Source organism: Trachypithecus francoisi, unplaced genomic scaffold, assembly GCF_009764315.1.
Source record: "Trachypithecus francoisi isolate TF-2019V2 unplaced genomic scaffold, Tfra_2.0 Contig00157, whole genome shotgun sequence".
Classification (NCBI taxonomy): Eukaryota; Metazoa; Chordata; class Mammalia; order Primates; family Cercopithecidae; genus Trachypithecus; species Trachypithecus francoisi.
In genome coordinates, this window is record NW_022680494.1 from 15,635 (window position 1) to 34,458 (window position 18,824).

The 18,824-nt window shown below is 40.3% G+C and overlaps 1 pseudogene across 1 annotated transcript in view; it reads right to left on the bottom strand.

Annotated features, from left to right (window-relative positions):
• Positions 1–609: 609 nt before the first annotated feature.
• The window catches only part of LOC117069948, a 273,317-nt pseudogene continuing 255,102 nt past the window's right edge, over positions 610–18,824 (bottom strand). Inside the window, exons 5-6 of the transcript XR_004431739.1 lie at positions 12,594–13,383; positions 610–2,466 (exon numbers count right to left, since the gene is read on the bottom strand). The product of XR_004431739.1 is annotated as a neuroligin-4, X-linked-like (transcript). The remainder of the gene's footprint in view (positions 2,467–12,593; positions 13,384–18,824) is intronic.

Below are 18,824 nucleotides of genomic sequence, written 5' to 3' on the forward strand. Positions count from 1 at the left end.
AATGGGTGAATAAATTCCATTCAGTATCTTGTCAGTGAAGACATCCTAATCCCCCTACCCCCCCCCCAAAAAAAAACAAAACAACCCATGCAAAGCAGTTTTAATATTCTATCCTTCCCTCCCCCCCTCCATTCTTCTATAATATTCATTGTTTGGTGATCAGATAAATCCACAAAAAGTGGTATTTTCAGACAAGCATATGTTTTATCCCATAAATGATATAAAAGACTTTTTAAAAATCTGCTTACTGATAAATAAGGGATTGGGTGCTTAAACAGAAAACATACATGTCTTCATTCAATCTGATTAGCTAAGCTGAGCAGGTACTTCCTCAGCCAAATCCTCCAGCAGCTGCTAGGGAACATAGAGGAGTATTTACTTCAAGGGGCATAGTCCCACCAAAGGCAAGCTTTCTTCTTTTTTGGCAGGGTCCTAAAATAGGAAGTAACTCTTCCTAAATGTATTCAAAGGGCAAGAGCTACAGAACAGTACTTGTATTTTTTTTCCTCTGTTCATTCTCTCTCAATCTCTCTCTCTCTCTGTCTGTCTCTTTCTGTGGTGTGTGTGTGTGTGTGTGTGTGTGTGTGTGTGTGTGTGTGTGTAATTCAACAAGTTTTAAATACATCCACTTTTAGGACCTATGTCTGTGCTGCAATTTCATGAAAACTAGCACATACAAATCAAATTTCACCAAAACAATGGTCTCCTAAGACTGCTCTACATGCGTCTGTGCAACCTGACAGGCAGAAATAGGCCACACAAAACTTCTGAGTCTTCTGTTTGACCTCACATATTCCTACAAATGAAAATCTCATGTCAGAAAATCTCATGTCTTTGTTTACATATAATTAAAAAGAAAAGTCTCTTTTGTTGTGAAGGAAGAGAGGTGGTATAACTAATATGTATGTAAAAGCATAACGTTGCTAAAAGTTCTTTCAAACTGAAAACACAAATAAAAGCCTTTCTCTTTTTTGTTTGTCTGCAGTTTTTGTTTGAACTCAACAGCTATATACGTTTTTATTTTTTACAAAGTTTTGTAAATATAGTTCAGGCTGGCAAAACACCCCTCTTTCCATAGAACCCTATGGATTTTGCTGTGCAGTCAATTCTTTTACTTTGATAATAAAATTCTACATTTCCTTCTCTCTGGATTACAGCTGTATGTGCTAGGTAAAAGCCCATAGATTCTTTCCGCACTTAAAAAGAACCATTCATTATGTAGCCTAGACAGAAATGTTTAAATTTCCATTGTAATTAAAAAATATTAAGTGTCCCTGGCTGAGTTTTGGAAGTGTGAGCTGCTACCATGATGTTGGAAACACACAGGCCCTTGAAATGGTGATGTCCTAGTCACACAAAATATCTGTTGGCATGATAGAGATCTTAAGCAGTATCGTAACAGAAACAGATACTATTCACATTTCATATGGTCAGAAATTGATCTCACAATACTGGAAAATGCCAATGAGAAGTGTCTGCTGGGATGGGATTACTGCCCTTTTGCATTTTTATCTAAAGTCGGTGGCAAAAAAACATTCCTGGTTTGGAGATTCTCTTTGTCTCTTCTATGTTGCTGAGGGGGTGGTGCAGAGGGATAGGAAGGGAAATACTGCCAAGCTACACTCTAGTGGTGGAATGTCCGTGGGGTAAATTTGTACTGTTTTGTCCTCTACTGAAGGTGTTAAAAGTGTGCAAAGGCTGCATCCCCGTCAGTGTGTTTGGAATCATGGTGATGGTGTTTGGCGTCATCAGTGGGATGTCATCTGGCGACCGGCGCAGCGTGAGGGTGTAGTCTGGTGGGCAGGTGAGCCTCAGCGTGTCCTGTGCCTGCAGCGACTCACACTCGTGATCATGTTCCAGCTGCTTCATCTGCAGAGACATGATCTCTTCGTTCTGGATGTGAGCGATATCATTTGTGGTGTTTCTCTGGGGACTCGGGCGCCTGTGAGTCTCATGGCGCCTCTTGTCCTTTTTGTAGTACAGCGCCGCAAAGGCTAAAATGTTGAGGAAGAGGAGCGATGCCCCGACGGCAATGGTGACACTTAATTCAGTGGAATAATCCCGTTTGGTTTCAATGAGGACAGTTGTGTCCTCGGGTCCCGTTTTGTGAGGGTCCTTAGAGTGTTTGGGATTGTTGGCAGGAGTGATTGCTGGGCGTTTGGTCGTTGGCCATATCTTGGCCGGAGATCGGCGGGTACCATAGGGAAATGATGTCATGTCTGGAGGAGGAACCTTTGTGGTTGTTGAAACATACTGGAATATCTCATTCAAGTTGTGCAAATGAGGAACGAGTTCCAACCAGAAAGCCACTTTTGTTGCCCGGTAGTGATCTCTCACTCTGGTTTCAAGCCTATATGCAGATAGAGCTGGTCTTTGGGATTATACTTGGACCAGGCCACTTCTTCAAAGCGGTTGGGTTTTGTGTGAATGAATTTGGTATCCTGAGGAACTGGCTGATTTGGATCACTGGGGATAGAAGGAAGAAAAAAGAAAAGTCATACCCTTCCACACGTGACATGAAATTATCTTAAACCAATAAATCAGGAAGTTACAATCACTCTTCATATATTTTTCGATGACCACAAAATACCCAGCAGCAAAGGTACATTCTGCTTTAATCCTAGACATGTCTACCATGTTGTCTTTTCCTTTAAAAAGTGCTTATTTTTATTTTAATATAAACCCTGATAGCAGTATTATGGTGTTTTTATAACATCTCTACTACTTTTAAGGCATCAAATGATCTTCAAAAGTAAACGGAAAAAAGGAAAACTAAGTGTCTCGAGGAACATTTTCAGTATTTCAAGTTTCACTCTTTTGAACTGTAAAACTCATCCAGGAGTGATTTGCTCCAAAGGGATACTTGGCAAGGTCTGGAGACATTTTTGGTTTTCATACAGAGATGGCAGTTTCTATGAAGGGTGGAGGTCAGGGATGCCACTAAACACACTCTGGTGCACAGGAGAGACCCCCACAGCACGGAAGTTATCTGGACCCAAATGTTAACAGTACTGAGGCTGAGAAATTCCTATTAAGAATTGTTCGTCCGGGCGCGGTGGCTCAAGCCTGTAATCCCAGCACTTTGGGAGGCCGAGACAGGTGGATCACGAGGTCAGGAGATCGAGACCATCCTGGCTAACACGGTGAAATCCCGTCTCTACTAAAAAATACAAAAAACTAGCCGGGCGAGGTGGCAGCTCCTGTAGTCCCAGCTACTCGGGAGGCTGAGGCAGGAGAACGGCGTAAACCGGGAGGGGAGCTTGCAGTGAGCTGAGATCCGATCACTGCACTCCAGCCTGGGAGACAGAGCGAGAATCCATCTCAGAAAAAAAAGTAGAATTGTTCAACAAGTGGCCATTCTCTGTCTTGCTCAATAATTGCATTTGAAGTAAATGAACAGATGTTGCAGTTTTAGCAATGAAAATTGATATTAACACTCAAAATAAAATAGGCTTTATAATTACAAGCTGTTTATAAATCAACACATGCATCAGTTGTTTGCTCTCTTTTTGAAAGTAAAATACCTATGCCATGAACACTTTTTGAAGACTGAATCCAGGAAAGATGAAAGCACACCACATTTGCTGTAAGAAGTTTGTTACAATGGTACATATAGTTATGGTGAGGTAAACATGTTTAGGATAAATGAGACACCCAGAAACAAGCTGAGGGCAGTTAGAGATGCAAAGTTGTGCTTAGAAGCTATACACTGAAAAATTATCTTATTGTTATGTGCACAAATGGGCAAAGGTAGACGGAGAATCATAAAAGATTGGAGATAATTCATAAAACATAGAGCCTTTAAACATTTTTGCAACCAACTCTTTTAAGATAACACTTCCCCTTCGAAAACATATAGCAAATTCTCATTTCTTCCTTTTCTTATGGTTGATAAAGTAAGCTATAAAACCAATTACATTTTAAGGTCTAATTATTATTAAAAAATGAAATTACGCATGGTAAAATGTCCTCTAGTGGTTAAGACTGAGCATTGAGATGTGACGTGCAGACTAAGGCAGGCAGGGAGTTGCAACATCCTGATCAATGGCTCCAGGTGTAAGTTAAGGTCCATCTTCCACGTAACTCCTCCTTAGGGGAACTTTTGTGAAGCTACCTATAGCCATTGCATATTGCCCTGTATGGCAGAAGGCTGCAGGACCAAGGAAGAGTATGTATCTAGTCATTACCAGACATTGTGAAGGATTCAAACAATGTACTTGACTCAGAGATGCCATATGTGCTAAGGGAAGATTTTCTGCCCTCAATCTGAGTCTGTGGTTGTTGTAAAAGAAATAATGTCCCTGTATTCAAATTTCTGAAGCTCTGGCTCATTAACAGCTGTGAAATCTTCAGCAAAATTCCAGTCAGTATTGGCCTTAACTTAGCCACCTACATATTGAATAAGAATATTAGGCTTGGAGATTAGTGACGAAGGTTGAAAAAAATGACAAAATGTCAGACATATGGTAATAAATCAGCAAATATTATCCCTTCTCTTCCAATAGAAAAATTAGAACACCTACAGTATTGCAAGGGAGGTGGAACTAGGGATGATGGAGTGATATACTGTATATCAAGTATATGCTATAATTCTATATTATATACATCACAGAGTATATAAAAGTATACTGTATATTACAAACTATAGATAAGTTTACTATGTACCACAGTTTATACTGCATACTAACCATATACTATATGCAGTGTATATGTGTGCATATTTATTTATATATGTATACCTGTATATCTATCTATAGATATAGATAAGATGTATTATGTAATAGAGAAGAAAAATAAAGTCAACCACTACCTATTAGTTGAATGCATACTAACTTCTGTGCTTTCACGTTACTAAGAGGGTGAGAACAAATACATGTAAAATCACGTAGGTTCTAATACCATGAGATCTCATTTTATTCATAAAAAATATATTTGAAAAGTCTACTGTTTTTTATTTAGTATGTATATATTTTGATATGGTTTTGAAAAATACTGGATTCATTATAATATCTCATGTTTCTTTTGATTCTTTAAGGACTTCTGAAAAAGTTATGAAGTTTTTACCTATTTAATGAGTTGAAATAAAAATAAATGAATAATATTTTAGGAAAAAATTCCTGCTAATATTTGTTATTGATTTGTAGTGTTCTAAAGAAACAAATGGAAGTGAAGATTCCTCCTTTTCTTCATGGATCCAATTTTACTAAATTGGGTCTATTAGATGTGTGGCTATTTTATCTATTAGGCAGTGAGCATCTAGGAGATGGAGTACTCTGTTCATGTTCATTACTGGGCATTTTTTAAGGAATCCAGGGTATATTTGAAAGGTAAAGAAAACATATTTATTTTGCTCTTGAAGAATAAAGGGAAGGATTTGGGATACCCAGATAAGTGAGCTGCTGCCTGATACACTCCATCTATTAAAGATCTCAGAGATACATAGCCAGAATTCTTAAACCCAGATAAATTTGTGGAGATTATGACAGTCCACGCCATTCCTGTTACTAAACCCTGCAGACAGTGAGGTCTAGATGTATGATATCAGCGTTTTATTTTTTAGTCTTTATTCAGCATGAGAAATGTTTAAATCACTGTGAGTAAAATTAAAGATTATAATGACTAAGCATAGAAACACAAGTTGGTCTCTGTAGTAAAAGACTCAATACATGTCTTCCTCCTTATCCATTAGCACCTAAGACAGCCATTTCCATCTGTCCTGTTTTATTTGATATGTAATCTTGGCATCGGAGACTCAAGTGCAATTCTAATGTCTTGTTCATTTCTTCAGCTAGAGATGGATATAGTACTATGATCTCTCTAAAAATATCTATGAATCCTGTCAGCCGTTCCTTTAAGTAGTACAGGTTTTTCTTATACCCAAAACATTGTTAGCAGTTAACAATCTGTTACCAAACTAGTTTACTATGCATTCAGCGACTCTTCTGCCACACCAGGTGAGGATGTTCATTCATTCAGCTTAAAATCCCTTTTTGGTAGTAAAGGTCTCCTTTACAACTAGAATTATGCTGCAACTCTCTGTAACCAATTCCTGCTAAATACTTCATTGGGACTTCCTCCCTCCACCCCCTGCCCCAGGTTTAGCAATGGTTAAATATAAATTATTGATAGAATAGAGAACATTCAACAGCAGTGATGATGTCTGATGCAAACAAGATAGAAATCAATCTCATGTACAAGTCTCAGACTTAGTGGAACAACATAAAAAATGAAAATACACGTTGATCTGATTTGCCATTACAAAATTTTCTGCCCATTTCTGACTTTCAAAAGCACATAAGTTCTTCTATTACGTATTATAATGCATTGTTTGATAACTTTAAAGCACTGCTCTTTGTCATATCTTATAAAGAGACCAAGATTTGGCCAATCGTTGTGACTCTCACCTGTAATGCCAGCACTTGGAGAGTTTGATGTGGGCAGATCACAAGGTCTGAAGTTTGAGACCTGGCCAACATGGTGAAACCCTGTTTCTACTAAAAATAAAATTAGCCACTTATACTATACTATACTATACTATACTATACTATACTATACTATACTATACTATACTATACTATACTGTATGTGCAAAGGCTGCATCCCCGTCAGTGTATTTGGAATCATGGTGTTGGTGTTTGGCATCACAAGTGGGATGTCATCTGGCTACCAGTGCAGCATGAGGGTGTAGTCTGGTGGGCAGGTGAGCCTCAGTGTGTCGTGTGCCTGCAGTGACTCACACTCGTGATCGTGTTCTAGCTGCTTCATCTGCAGAGACATGATCTCTTCATTCTGGATGTGAGTGATATCATTTGTGGTGTTTCTCTGGGGACTGGGTACAGTGGTGGGAGCCTGTAATCCCAGCTACTTGGGAGTCTGAGGCTTTAACTCAGAGGTGGAGGTTGCAGTGAGCTAAGATCACATGAGATCACAGTACCATGCTCCAAACTGTGTGACATAGAAAGACCATATCAGAAAAAAAAAAAAAAAAAAAAAAAGACCATGATTCCCCCACTCCTTTTGGCCCATCTCTTTCTGCACAGAGCTCAAAATGAGAGAATCCTGGATCAATGGGCACCTGAATTTTACTGATCAACTTGGACAAACCCTTCTCCTCCTATTTCCCAAATATTTTAGAGGAAAATAAATTTAACTCTCTAGAACCCTTTTCAAACCTTAGAGATCATTTTCACCTGCATTTGACGGTACTTCTCATATCCAAAAATGCTTTCAATCTACCTTATTTCTACAATGGCTCTTCATGTTTGGGCTTACACCGTTCTCTTCAAGCATGATTTTAGTTCACTGACTTGGACTAATGCTGAAACATCTCCTTGCTACAGGGGAGAACCCCCTCAGGTATAGGTCTGGGCACCTACTTCCCTTTTCAAAACAGTAATTAAAAAGTAGCAAGGATTATTTGAGGCCCTGGCATTCACTGATTTCAACATCCTGTGTTCATCAAGGTTTTTATGATTTAGAGCTTCTGCAGCAACTTTCTTCTCATTTTCTACTGTGTTTGCTTGTTGACTCTGCCTTTCTAAGATGGGGGGTCCCTCTTATCTAATGCTAACATGAAAATATACAGGTGACATGATTTGTAAGCAAGGATCCAATTATCCCTCCCTCTCTCCTTCTTTCCTTTCTCCCTCCTCCTTTCCCTCTTTTCTCTCTCACACTCCCTTTCCCTGTTTTCCCCCTTTCCCTTTCCATCCCTCCCTTCCCTCAATCCTTTCTTCCTCTCCTCCTCCATTCCCTCTTTTTTCTCTCTCTCTTTCTTCCTCTTTCCCTTCCTTCTTTTTTGTCTCCATCTATTTCTTCCTTCTCTCTCTTCCAAATCTCTCCTTCCTTCCTTCCTCTCCTTTTTCTTCCTCCTCCCTTCCTGTCTTCCCTCTTTTATCTCACGCTTTCCTTCCTTTTTCCTTCTTTTCTTCCTTTCTTCCTTCCTTTCACCTTCCTTCCTTGTCTTTCCTTCCTCTTCTCCCCCTTCCCTCTTTGTTTCCTTCCTTCCTCCCTTCCTTTACTCCTTTGATTTCCTCCCTTTCTTCTTCCTTTCTTTTTCCCTCTCTTCCTCCCTCTCTCTCTTCTTTCCCTCCCTCCCTTCTTATTCATTGCAACTCTTTCCTCATTGCAACTCTGCTTCCTTCAGTGCCTTCATCCTCCCTTCCTTTTTTATTCTGACATACACATTCTAATATCATTTTTCTGTGATCATTCAAATTTCAAAGGTTTATGTATACCAGGTATATGTACTTTTAAACTTATACTAAGGGTCACAACCATCTGTTTTGAGATGTCTGTAAAGAAGCATCCAGATACCATCCACTTCATCTCCGTAAACTTTTGTCATTAGGAGACTATGCTGTGCCTGCAGGTTTAAAACACATGACATGATGACCACTGAGAGTGGTGAAACGTCCTCTCACAGTGTGATCCTCTCCCCACAGCACTGTGTAGTGACAGACACGCTGTGAGCTCTTCTTGTTTCCTCCTGTCACCTCCAGTGCTGGAAGGGGACAGTGAAGGAATGCAGAAATTCCCCTCCTTTTCTGTGAGTAATCATCTGAGTGTGTGCTTTGTAGAATGGCATTAAACTTGGCAGCTCACACCATGACAACAGATAAGATGCGTCCCATGTTTTCTCTTTACAGGCATCAGATTGGTTTGTTCTCTGTACCTGATGACCAGGGAATCCTTCTCTGCCCTGGAGTGATCAGCCACCACCTAATTTACAATAAACAAATAACTAGCAACAGTGAAATTCCTCATTTCCTTCTCTTATAGGGCTGCCAAAGAAGTGTGATCACTTAAACTATTTATATTTGAATCCACATCTTGCATTTCACATGACATGTAAGTTCTCAGCAACTTCCTTGATGAATCATTTGAGTCATTCTAATACCTTTCTAATGAAACAAAATAACTCACTGCATTATACAGTCTGTTATTTCAGGGATGTTTCCTATGGATGAAGAAACAAAAATAGAGGCTTCAGACAGACTGACATTCAGGAGCTTATTGCCTCAGTGAACTCTCTACCTGCAGCTTTTGATTTGAGTAACATCAGAGTGTCTCTCCAAGTTCTAGTGGTTTTGCTTCCTCATCTCCTCCAGTGATGTCAGGGGCTCCACAAAAGCCAGAAGCAGCTTCAACACAGACCATGGATGGCAATGTGAATGCATTCCCTAAATGCAGGGTGGAAGTCACAGGCTCTAAGCCAAGTGACTTTAAGAAACAGATTCATGGCATTAAAAAGTACTCAATAACACAGAGCTCACTGGTATTCTCACGGCTCTCTCAGACTTTCATGATATCTTGGTAAAAGCGTCCTTTTGGTGCCAGCAGTGATAATAATCACCTCACAAAACTAATTAACCACCTTTTTTTCCTATTGTTTTTTTCCTTTATTTCTTTTTCTTTTTTTAAGTAATGAAAGAGCCAGCCTCAGTCTCATAGCCTATGGGAGTCAGGAAGAGTTAATGAGAATTTAACAGCATTATTTAGATTTCACTATTGTTTTAATGGTTCTATAAAATATATGAAGACTAACTCTAGCCTTCCACTTAAGATAATCGATAAAGTTTATTTTCAAATTCTATAAGGAGGAAAAGAAAAAGCATAGGGTTTTAATGGAAGTAAGTAAACACAGTGTACCATATGAACTCAGCAATATGTTTGGCTGCCAATACAATGAAGACTGACAGAATATAGCCCTTTTGGGAAACTCTCTTGCAAGTCTTCAGGCTTCAGGACAAAGGAATTCTCTACAAGCGTAGACACCACCTATGTTAGTGTTAAGGTGTGGCCCTGTCTTCACAAGTTATTAGAAATTGAATACTGTCTCCTCCTAAATTAAGATATGCGAAGTCCTAACCCCCATACCTCATGAGGTATGTGAGCATGTTTGGAAATAGAGTAACTGCAGATGTGATTATTTAAGTTAGGAGGTCATACTGGAGTAAGTGAGCTTCTAATGCACCTTGGCAGATGCCTTTATATGAAGACAGTCATGTGGAGACAGAGAAATGCAGGGATGCCGTAAGATGACAAAGACACAGAGTGTAGTTGTGCACCTGCAACCCAGGAATGCCAAAGATTGCAGCCAAATACCAGCAGCTAGGAAGCAGCAAGGAATACTCCCCTGCAACTTTTGAAGAGAACTTGGGCCTGGAGTACCTTCGTTGCTGACTTCTGGTCTTATGAACTGTAAAATGATAAATTCTGTTGTCATATGACACACAGTTTTTCATGCATTTTGTTTGCTTGTTTTAAAGACACAGGTTTTGCTATGTCACCCAGGTTGGAAGGCAGTGGTGCAAACATGGCTCACTGCAGTCTTGGCCTCCTGTGTTCAAGTGATCCTCCCACCTCAGCCTTCTGAGAAGCTGAGATTTCTCAGCTCTTGGCATATTCTACTATGGCCTCCTAATAGTTTTCATTTGTTTTGTAGAGACAGACTCTCACTATGTTGCCCACGGTGGTCTTAAAATCTTGCCCTTCTTAGGCGATCCTCCGGCCTTGGCCTCCCAAAATGCTGGGGTTATAGGCATAAGTCACTATGCCTGGCACAGCCACATAGATTTTGACACTCTAGAAACAGCAGCCCAAGCAAAACTAATAAACAAGGGTTACTTTGAAAAAATTATGAATTTGATTTCAGTCATTTCTTCACACAGGAAAGAATCTTTCAACGATAGACAAGCATCTCCATCAAATATTGGCCCCTCCTCTGTTCTTCTCCTGGTAGCCAATCTCTAACCAAATCTACAGAGTCTGATTTTGAAAGTTGGTATCCAGATGATACATTTTCCACTTCAAAGACATGCTAACATGCTATACATTTGCCAAAAAAAAAAAAAAAAAAGAAAAAAAAAAAAAAAGAAACCCTGTCATCTGATCTTCTCAGAATTACTGTGCATAGCTCATGCATGTCAGGGTCACGGCAGTCTGAGAGCCTCACTCCGCATGGGAAGATTTACTCTCCCTGAGTGACATGCACATCTTTCTCTTTCATTCACTTTACAGAAACTCAGGGTGGATGACAGTGGTACACACAAGTAGAACAGAATGATACCCCATTGATTTCCATAGTTATATTATTAGACAAGAGAAAATGAAAAGATGCCACAATATTTGTAGCTATTTAGGATGCTTTTGGTTCTTTGCAGAGAATCCGCTCGGTACAATATTGGCAGACTCTGTTGAATGTACATTTTTTGTATATTTTATATTTTATACTATATTTAGACCAATAAATGAGCTTTCCTGTGACATATGTGTGTGTGTTTATATATGCGTGCCATATAACAATATAATACAAATATCATATATTTTCCTTTGTGCTCTCTCTCTAGCTATATGGCAAAGGAAATACAAATATATATGTATATGTACATATATTTGTACTTGTATATGTATATACATATTTGTATTTGTATTTGTATTTGTATATATATTATGTATATTGCATATGCATATATAATATATATATTAGTATTTGTATATGCTACACACAAATATACTGGTATTTACATGTATGTCAATATACAAATGCAAATTATATAAATGTATATATTATACATATGAGAATAGTTCTTTTTCTCTATATATGTTAATACATGTAGGAATATATGTTTACATTTCCCTATAAATATTATGACAATTGTTTGTATTCCTATGGCCAGGCAATCTAAGCAATTCCCCAAGTGGTAGCTCAGGTGACATAGCAAAATCCTGTCTCTAACAAAATAAATTTTTAAATTAGCTGGGTATGGTGGCATTCACCTGTAGTCCCACCTATTGAGAAGGATGAGGAGGGAGGATCCATTGAGACCAGGAGTTTCAGAACAGCTTGGGCAACATAGGAAACCCTGTCTCTACAAAAATCCATGTAAAGGCGTGGTGGTTCATGTCTGCAGTCTCAGCTGCTTGAAATGTTGAGATGGGAGGAGCAAATAAATCCATGAGTTCTAAGCCACAGTGAGCTATGCTTGCACCATTGCACTCCAGCGTAGACAACAGAGTGAGACTTTGTCTCTATGAAACAAATAAAAAAATAAACATTAGCCAGGCAAGGTAGTCACTTGTACTCCCAGCTACTCAGGAGGCTGTGGCAGGAGAATGGCTTTTGCCTAGGAGATCAAGGCTGTAGTGTGCTAGGGTTGTACCACTGCACACTAACCTGGGCAACAGAGCGGGACTGTGTCTCTTCAACAACAATAAGAACAAAAACAAAACTGTTTGATCAGCTGTTAACAGAACCATTATGTATGTGTAAGTCCTGCACCTGCAAGTAGGAACTCTAGAATTTCTAATGGGCAATTAGAATCTAGTGAAAATCTGGTTTGACACTAAAGTGTTTTACTCCTAAAACACTTTGGTAATAAAGAAAATTTAAGTTCTCACAGATGCTGGGGAAGACTCTCCTTGTTATTGCTGTGTATATAACTGTGTGTCTGTATGTGTATATGTGTGCACACATGTGTATGTGTGTGTATGCATGTGTGCTCCTGCACATGCCGGTAGAAGGAACACTTACACTGAGGACCCAAACAAGCGAAGAGGACGGTGATACCACAACAGGAGGAAGAACGTACCCAGTTTTGGCGAAGTTTGTCCAGTAGGTCATGATCACGGCGCTGAGCATGATGTCATTCTTGGAGAAATTACAACTGAAGAGCTCGGTGGGACCGACCATGGGGATGCCAAAGACGTAGGGGACCTCATCGCCATGGGCCGAATCCGCCCAGCTGGGCTTCATTTCGCTTTGGCAGTGATGATAGAAGGCATAGAAGTAGGTGGGGGAGCCGTACTGCGCGTGCAGGTCGGCGGTGGCCACGGCGGGGGCCACCCACTGGTGGTCAGTGAAGAGAGCCACCAGCGTTTTCCGCCGCGTCTCCGGATTTTCCTTATCGGCCCAGTCTGTGTACATGAACTTGATAGTCTCGCGCAAAGTGTCTTTCCCTTCAGGATAGCCGTAAAGGTTGTCCACGAAGTTGGACACGGAGAAGTCAAAGTCGTTGGGCGTCACACCGTCCTCGTTATCCACGATGCCATCCACAAACTTCAAGCCTTCCCCTTGGTTGACGCCCAGCATGATGTCGTAGTTGAGGAACTCGCCTTGCTCCATCAGGATCTGGGGGTCGTCTGGGATGACGTCGCCGTCAATCACGGGCCCGAAGGCTATGTGGTAGGTGGCTGGGGTGATGGTCTGCTGGATGAGCTCCTTGTAGTTCTTGTTCCGCAGGCATTCTACCATGTCCATGGTGTCCAGCATGTTGCAGCCGACCTTGTCTGCCAATATCCGAGTGTACTTGGCCGGCTGGTAGTTCACTGCCCAGCTGGACAGGGCGGTACCGCTCTGAATGATGGCCTTCTGGAAGAGACCTGCAGGTGCAAAATTGTGGACATGCAAATTAAAACCCGCAGGACAGAAACACAGCTTTTACTGAGCAATGAAGGCTGTGATTGTCTCTCAGCATGTGAATTTCTGGACCAGTAGCATTCAACTCTGTCAGGGGACCTTTTACCCATTTTCATTTGGATTCCCTCCCTCTGAACATTCATTTTTGGGAATGATATTCTACACACATGCTCACAGACATACACACACACACACACACAAGTTTAAGGAAATGAAACCACATTGAGGCTTTTCCCTGCACTGGTAAAACACATGTGATTTCTTGTTTTCTTCCACAATTTAGTGTCCTTTTTGCTTCCTTGCCTCCGGGTGCCATATATAAAAACTCAACAGCAACTGCATTCCCATTTCTGACGGAAGAACAAACAAACAAACAGGCCTTAACTAGTAAAAGGTCAAAGCCTCCCTTGTTTCACAACAAATCCAGGTGTCTCTTCATTATGAGAAAAAATAAATCCAGTTGAATGAATTTCAGAGTCCTAATTTAGGAATGCATTTCCACCCTGAGTCTAATGAAGATATTAATGTTTGGGAATTAAAATAAATGCATTAGCTTAGCTATGCCTATCACTCAACTGGGTACCCAAATAACAAGTTTTTTTTACGTTATTTTCTTCAAGACTGTATCCACTAGAAACTCAGAGATGTGTTTTTTTGTTTGTTTTTTTTTTATTTTTTTACTTTTTTTGCCACATTTGAAAAATGGTCCACTTGGTGAGAAACTTGAAAAAGCATGGGCAATTTTAGGAGTAAAATTCTATATAGCTTAACATTCTCCATCAGCTCAGTCTACTACATGAATGTCCAGAAGTATAAAATCTGTATTTTTAATCATTACAGGACAAGAGATGGCAGGCTGTAAAAATCACAGCATTCCATCTACAGTCACTTCCTGCCATTTCTGTGAATCCCAGACTGAGTCAGGCACTAAAGAATAAAGCATTCAGCTGTAAGTCCAGATACCCTGTCAATTTTTAATGTCATGGAAGCAATCAAATATGAGGAAAATATGATTGTCATCAGGAAGACGTGATTTTAAAGACTGAAGGATTGCCCAAAGATGACACACAAGACTGCAACTTGAAAACCAATATGGCTTTAACCGTTATGTCATCAAGGCCATCTTGGGGACATTTCTGTCAGAAATGTGCAAGTTTTGACTCGAGTACTTGGCTCTGAAGATTATTTTAAAATATCCAAAAGAAAGAATGCAAATATGTAATCTGTTGGATACTTTCATTAGTTAAAACGTTCAGAATTAGACAAATGCTCTGACATATTCCTTTCCCACCCTTCTTATAACTACTGGCAATAATTTAGGTAGCAGCATATATATACATGTAACATATATAATACATATATGTGTATATATATGTAACATATATAAAACAGTTATTTGTAAGTTAGGGAAGTAATATAACTCCTGATGAGACCAAAAATCTTAGATAATGAAAAAAATCACCCATAAGTCACACATTAAAGCACAACTCACATTAGCATAACGCGTATGTTAGGAATTAACTTATTCTTTCTTACATCATTCTCTCCCATTCAAACATTGTTTTGAATAGCTGAGCCCGATATTTATATAGCTGTCTATACTGTGTTTTTCCACTTGTTGAATATCTTAGGTAAGTTATTATTCTTTTAAGTTAATGCATATGGTTTCTCATAACTTTCCTCTTCTTTTCATCTTGTATTTCATTTCATTCTTTGCTATGGTAATAATACTGGGGTGAATACCTTCATAAAACTATCTCTTCCCACATATTCTTTGTCTTCATTAGACTAGAATTCCTAAGGCCAACAATTTGGGTACTTTTATCTTTATCTTTATTTCAGATAGGGTGTATCTCTGCTATCCAGACTGGAATGAAGTGGCATGATCTTGGCTTGCTGCAGCTTCTGCCATCCAGGTCCAACTGATCCTCCCATCTCAACCTCCCAAGTAGCTGGGATTACAGGTGTGCACTGCCATACCTGGCTAATTTTTGTAATGTTTTGTATAGATGAGGTTTCACTTTGTTGCCCAGGCTGGTCTTGAATTCCTGGACTCAAGCAATCCTCACACTTCAGCCTCCCAAAGTACTAGGATGATAGGTAGGAGTCACAGTGCTGGACTCATATTTTTCATAATTCTTGACGATACTGATGGGCTGCTTAGAAGCACTGCCTCGCAGAAATGACCAGCACAAAGGTTTTTCTGCAGCAAATAATAACTTCTAACCTGTTGACTTAAATAATTACTATTTTCCTCTAACTAATGTGTCTTATATGTGTTTCGTTACTCCTGAATTTGGTTCTGACTGCTTTCTAAGTCTACAACTGTCATATCAACTGATAAATGTGAATATCTATGTATTTTCAAAAATGCCATAGAAATCTCTATGCCAAATGGTTCATCAGATTATTCACTGTTCCTGTTTTTAAAATAAAGTTAGTGCAAATATGAGCCCTTCCTCTTTCCTGGTATTAGCACTAGTTTGAGGTAAAAGGTTTTTTGGTCTTCTGGGCAAAACAGTATCAACTATGAACTCAAGAATTCAGAGTTTGGAGGATTTTAGGAAATCCTCATCTGATCTATCTTGCTAAAGAAGACACTGAGGAGCATAGTGATCTAGAAATTTGTTCAGAAGGTGCAGAAAGTGAAGAAAGTCCTCCAGTTACTTGAAAGAAGGGTATTTTTAAATTTTACTTATCTATGTTTAGACAGGGTCTCTCTTTGCCACTTAGGTGGGAGGGTAGAGACACCATCAGAGCTCACTGCAGCCTCAACCTCTCTGGCTCACGTGATCCTCCCTCCTCAACCTCCCAAGCAACTGAGACCACAGGCATGCACCACCAGCCCCAAGTGGTTGTTATTGATTTTTATATAAATGTGGTCCCACTATGTTGCCCAGGCTGGTCGCAAACTCCTGGGCTCAAGCCATACTTCCCACTCAGTCTCCTAAACTGTTGGAATAACAGGCATGAGCCACCTTACTCAGCTGATAACTTGAATAAATAACAGTTCCAGAGGCTGAAACACGCAGATCACTTAATTTCAGGAAGTTTAAGACCAACCTGGCCAATATGGTAAAACACCGTCTCTACTAAAAAATACAAAAATTAGCTGGGTATGGTGATGGGCACCTGTAATCCCAGCTACTCAGGAAGTTGAGGCGGAAGAATCGCTTTGAAACTGGAAGACAGAGGTTGTGGTGAGCTGAGATCATTCCACTACACTCCTGCCTGAGTGACAGAGTGAGACTCCTTCTTTAAAAAAAAAAAAAAAAAGGCCGGGCGCGGTGGCTCAAGCCTGTAATCCCAGCACTTTGGGAGGCCGAGACGGGCGGATCACGAGGTCAGGAGATTGAGACCATCCTGGCTAACACGGTGAAACCCCGTCTCTACTAAAAAATACAAAAAACTAGCCGGGCGAAGATGGCGGGAGCCTGTAGTCTCAGCTACTCGGGAGGCTGAAGCAGGAGAATGGCATAAACCCGGGAGGCGGAGCTTGCAGTGAGCTGAGATCCGGCCACTGCACTCCAGTCCGGGCGACAGAGCGGGACTCCGCCTCAAAAAAAAAAAAAAAATCCATTAAGATTTTGAGTACTTCAGATATAAATAGTCCAGTCAGTGTGGTGCCATTCTGAAGACAACCAATGACACATAAGAAATTACAATGCTGTGTTGATGACTGAGATGGCTATTGTGAATATTCATTTGTACCTGGCCAGTAACAGAGGACTGGATCTGTTCTGCAGACTTTCCTGCTTCCTCCTTTTAGGCCACAGCCAAGAATTTGTGATCTGGCTTCAAGAACCAATTGCCTCAAATTCCTGCAGACTGCTCTTTGAAGTCTCATCTGATACTGCAGAGAGCCTGCCTCATGTATGGACAGCAGGCAATCACACTGAATGAGCCTCAGGCACTCTGGCAGGGCTCAGGGGTGTGACTGTCTATCCTGACCACCAGTTAGGCAGCATAAGCAACTACTACTTAGAGGCCCAAGTGCACATCTGGTTGGGTATGGTTGCCTATGCTAACTACCATGTCCAAGTGCAGGTCTGGTTGATGTAATATGATGTGCATGTGTCTCTGTGATTTCCACTTTCTCTGTTTCGCCAACAGCAGTTTTTTCCAGGTTATTAGCAGGGCCCCACCGAGGGTTTGGAGCTCCCATGGGGACAAGTAGAGGAACTCATGCCGACTGCCCCAGCAAGGAGGTTCTTCCTAAAAGTGAGTGTGAGAGAGAGATAAAGCAAACTGTGAACACTTCCAAGTGCCTCATGCTGAACTGACAAGTAAGAAGGTACTTTGCTGAAAGTTATATTTGCAGGAGAGGAAGAAAGGGAGAGAGAGAGAGAGAGAGAGAGAGAGAGAGAGAGAAAGAGGGAGACAGAGGAAAGAAAGAAAGAGAGATGGAGTGTGGGAGAAGGAAGAGAGGAAGAGAGACAGTGAGGAAGAGAGTGGGGAACCAGAGACGGAGGGAGAGAAAGAGAGAGAAGGGCAGAAAGGTAGAAAAAGGTGAGGGGATAGTGTGAGGGAGAGGCAGATGGGGGAGAAACAGTGGGAGGACGGGAGAGAGGAAGGGGGAGAGACAAAGGAAAAGAGACAGAGGGATAGGGAGAGAATGAGAGAACACAGGGAGAGACAGGAAGAGAGAGTGAAATAGGAGAGTGAAAGGGGAAGAGTGAGAGAGGGAGGTGGACAGAGTCAGGGAGAGAGACACTATACCTGTGGGTAGAATCTACTTCTCTACTAAAGCACCAGCCAGGTTCTCAATGTTTCCAGAAGATTTAAGAATGAATGTGAATTAGAGAAATGACTTAATAAAAACATTTGGCTGAAAGCTCAGCTGATTACAAAATCTATAAATCTACAATATTGACATACTATTTCCCTTCCTTATTGACATACTGTCTATCTTCCATATTACTCTTACCAAATTGTAGCTAGAAGTTAATAAAATTTCAAATGGTCAAATACAATGAGAATGTCAAAAGAAACAAAAGTGTCCACCCTTCTAAAGCAGTTATTTTGTTCCAATCATTATAACTGACACCTAATTGTCACACATTTAAATTAGGAATGTTGCTGAGCAAGCATGGTGGCTCAATTCTGTCATCTCAGCAGTTTCGGAGGCCAAGTGAGGAGGATCACTTGAGGCCAGGAGTTTGAGACCAGACTGAGCAAACATAGCAAGACCACTTCTCTATAAAAATAAAAATAAAAATTTAATCATTAGTCCCAGGTATTCAGCAGATTGAGATGGGAAAATTCTTAAGATCAGGAGTTAGAGGCTGCAATGAGCTATGATCATGCCACTGCACTCCCTCCTGAGTGAGAGAGCAAATGGAAAAAAAAAAAAAAAAAAAAAAAAAAAAAACTGAGTTAAAAGACATGAAGATGGGTTCATTTT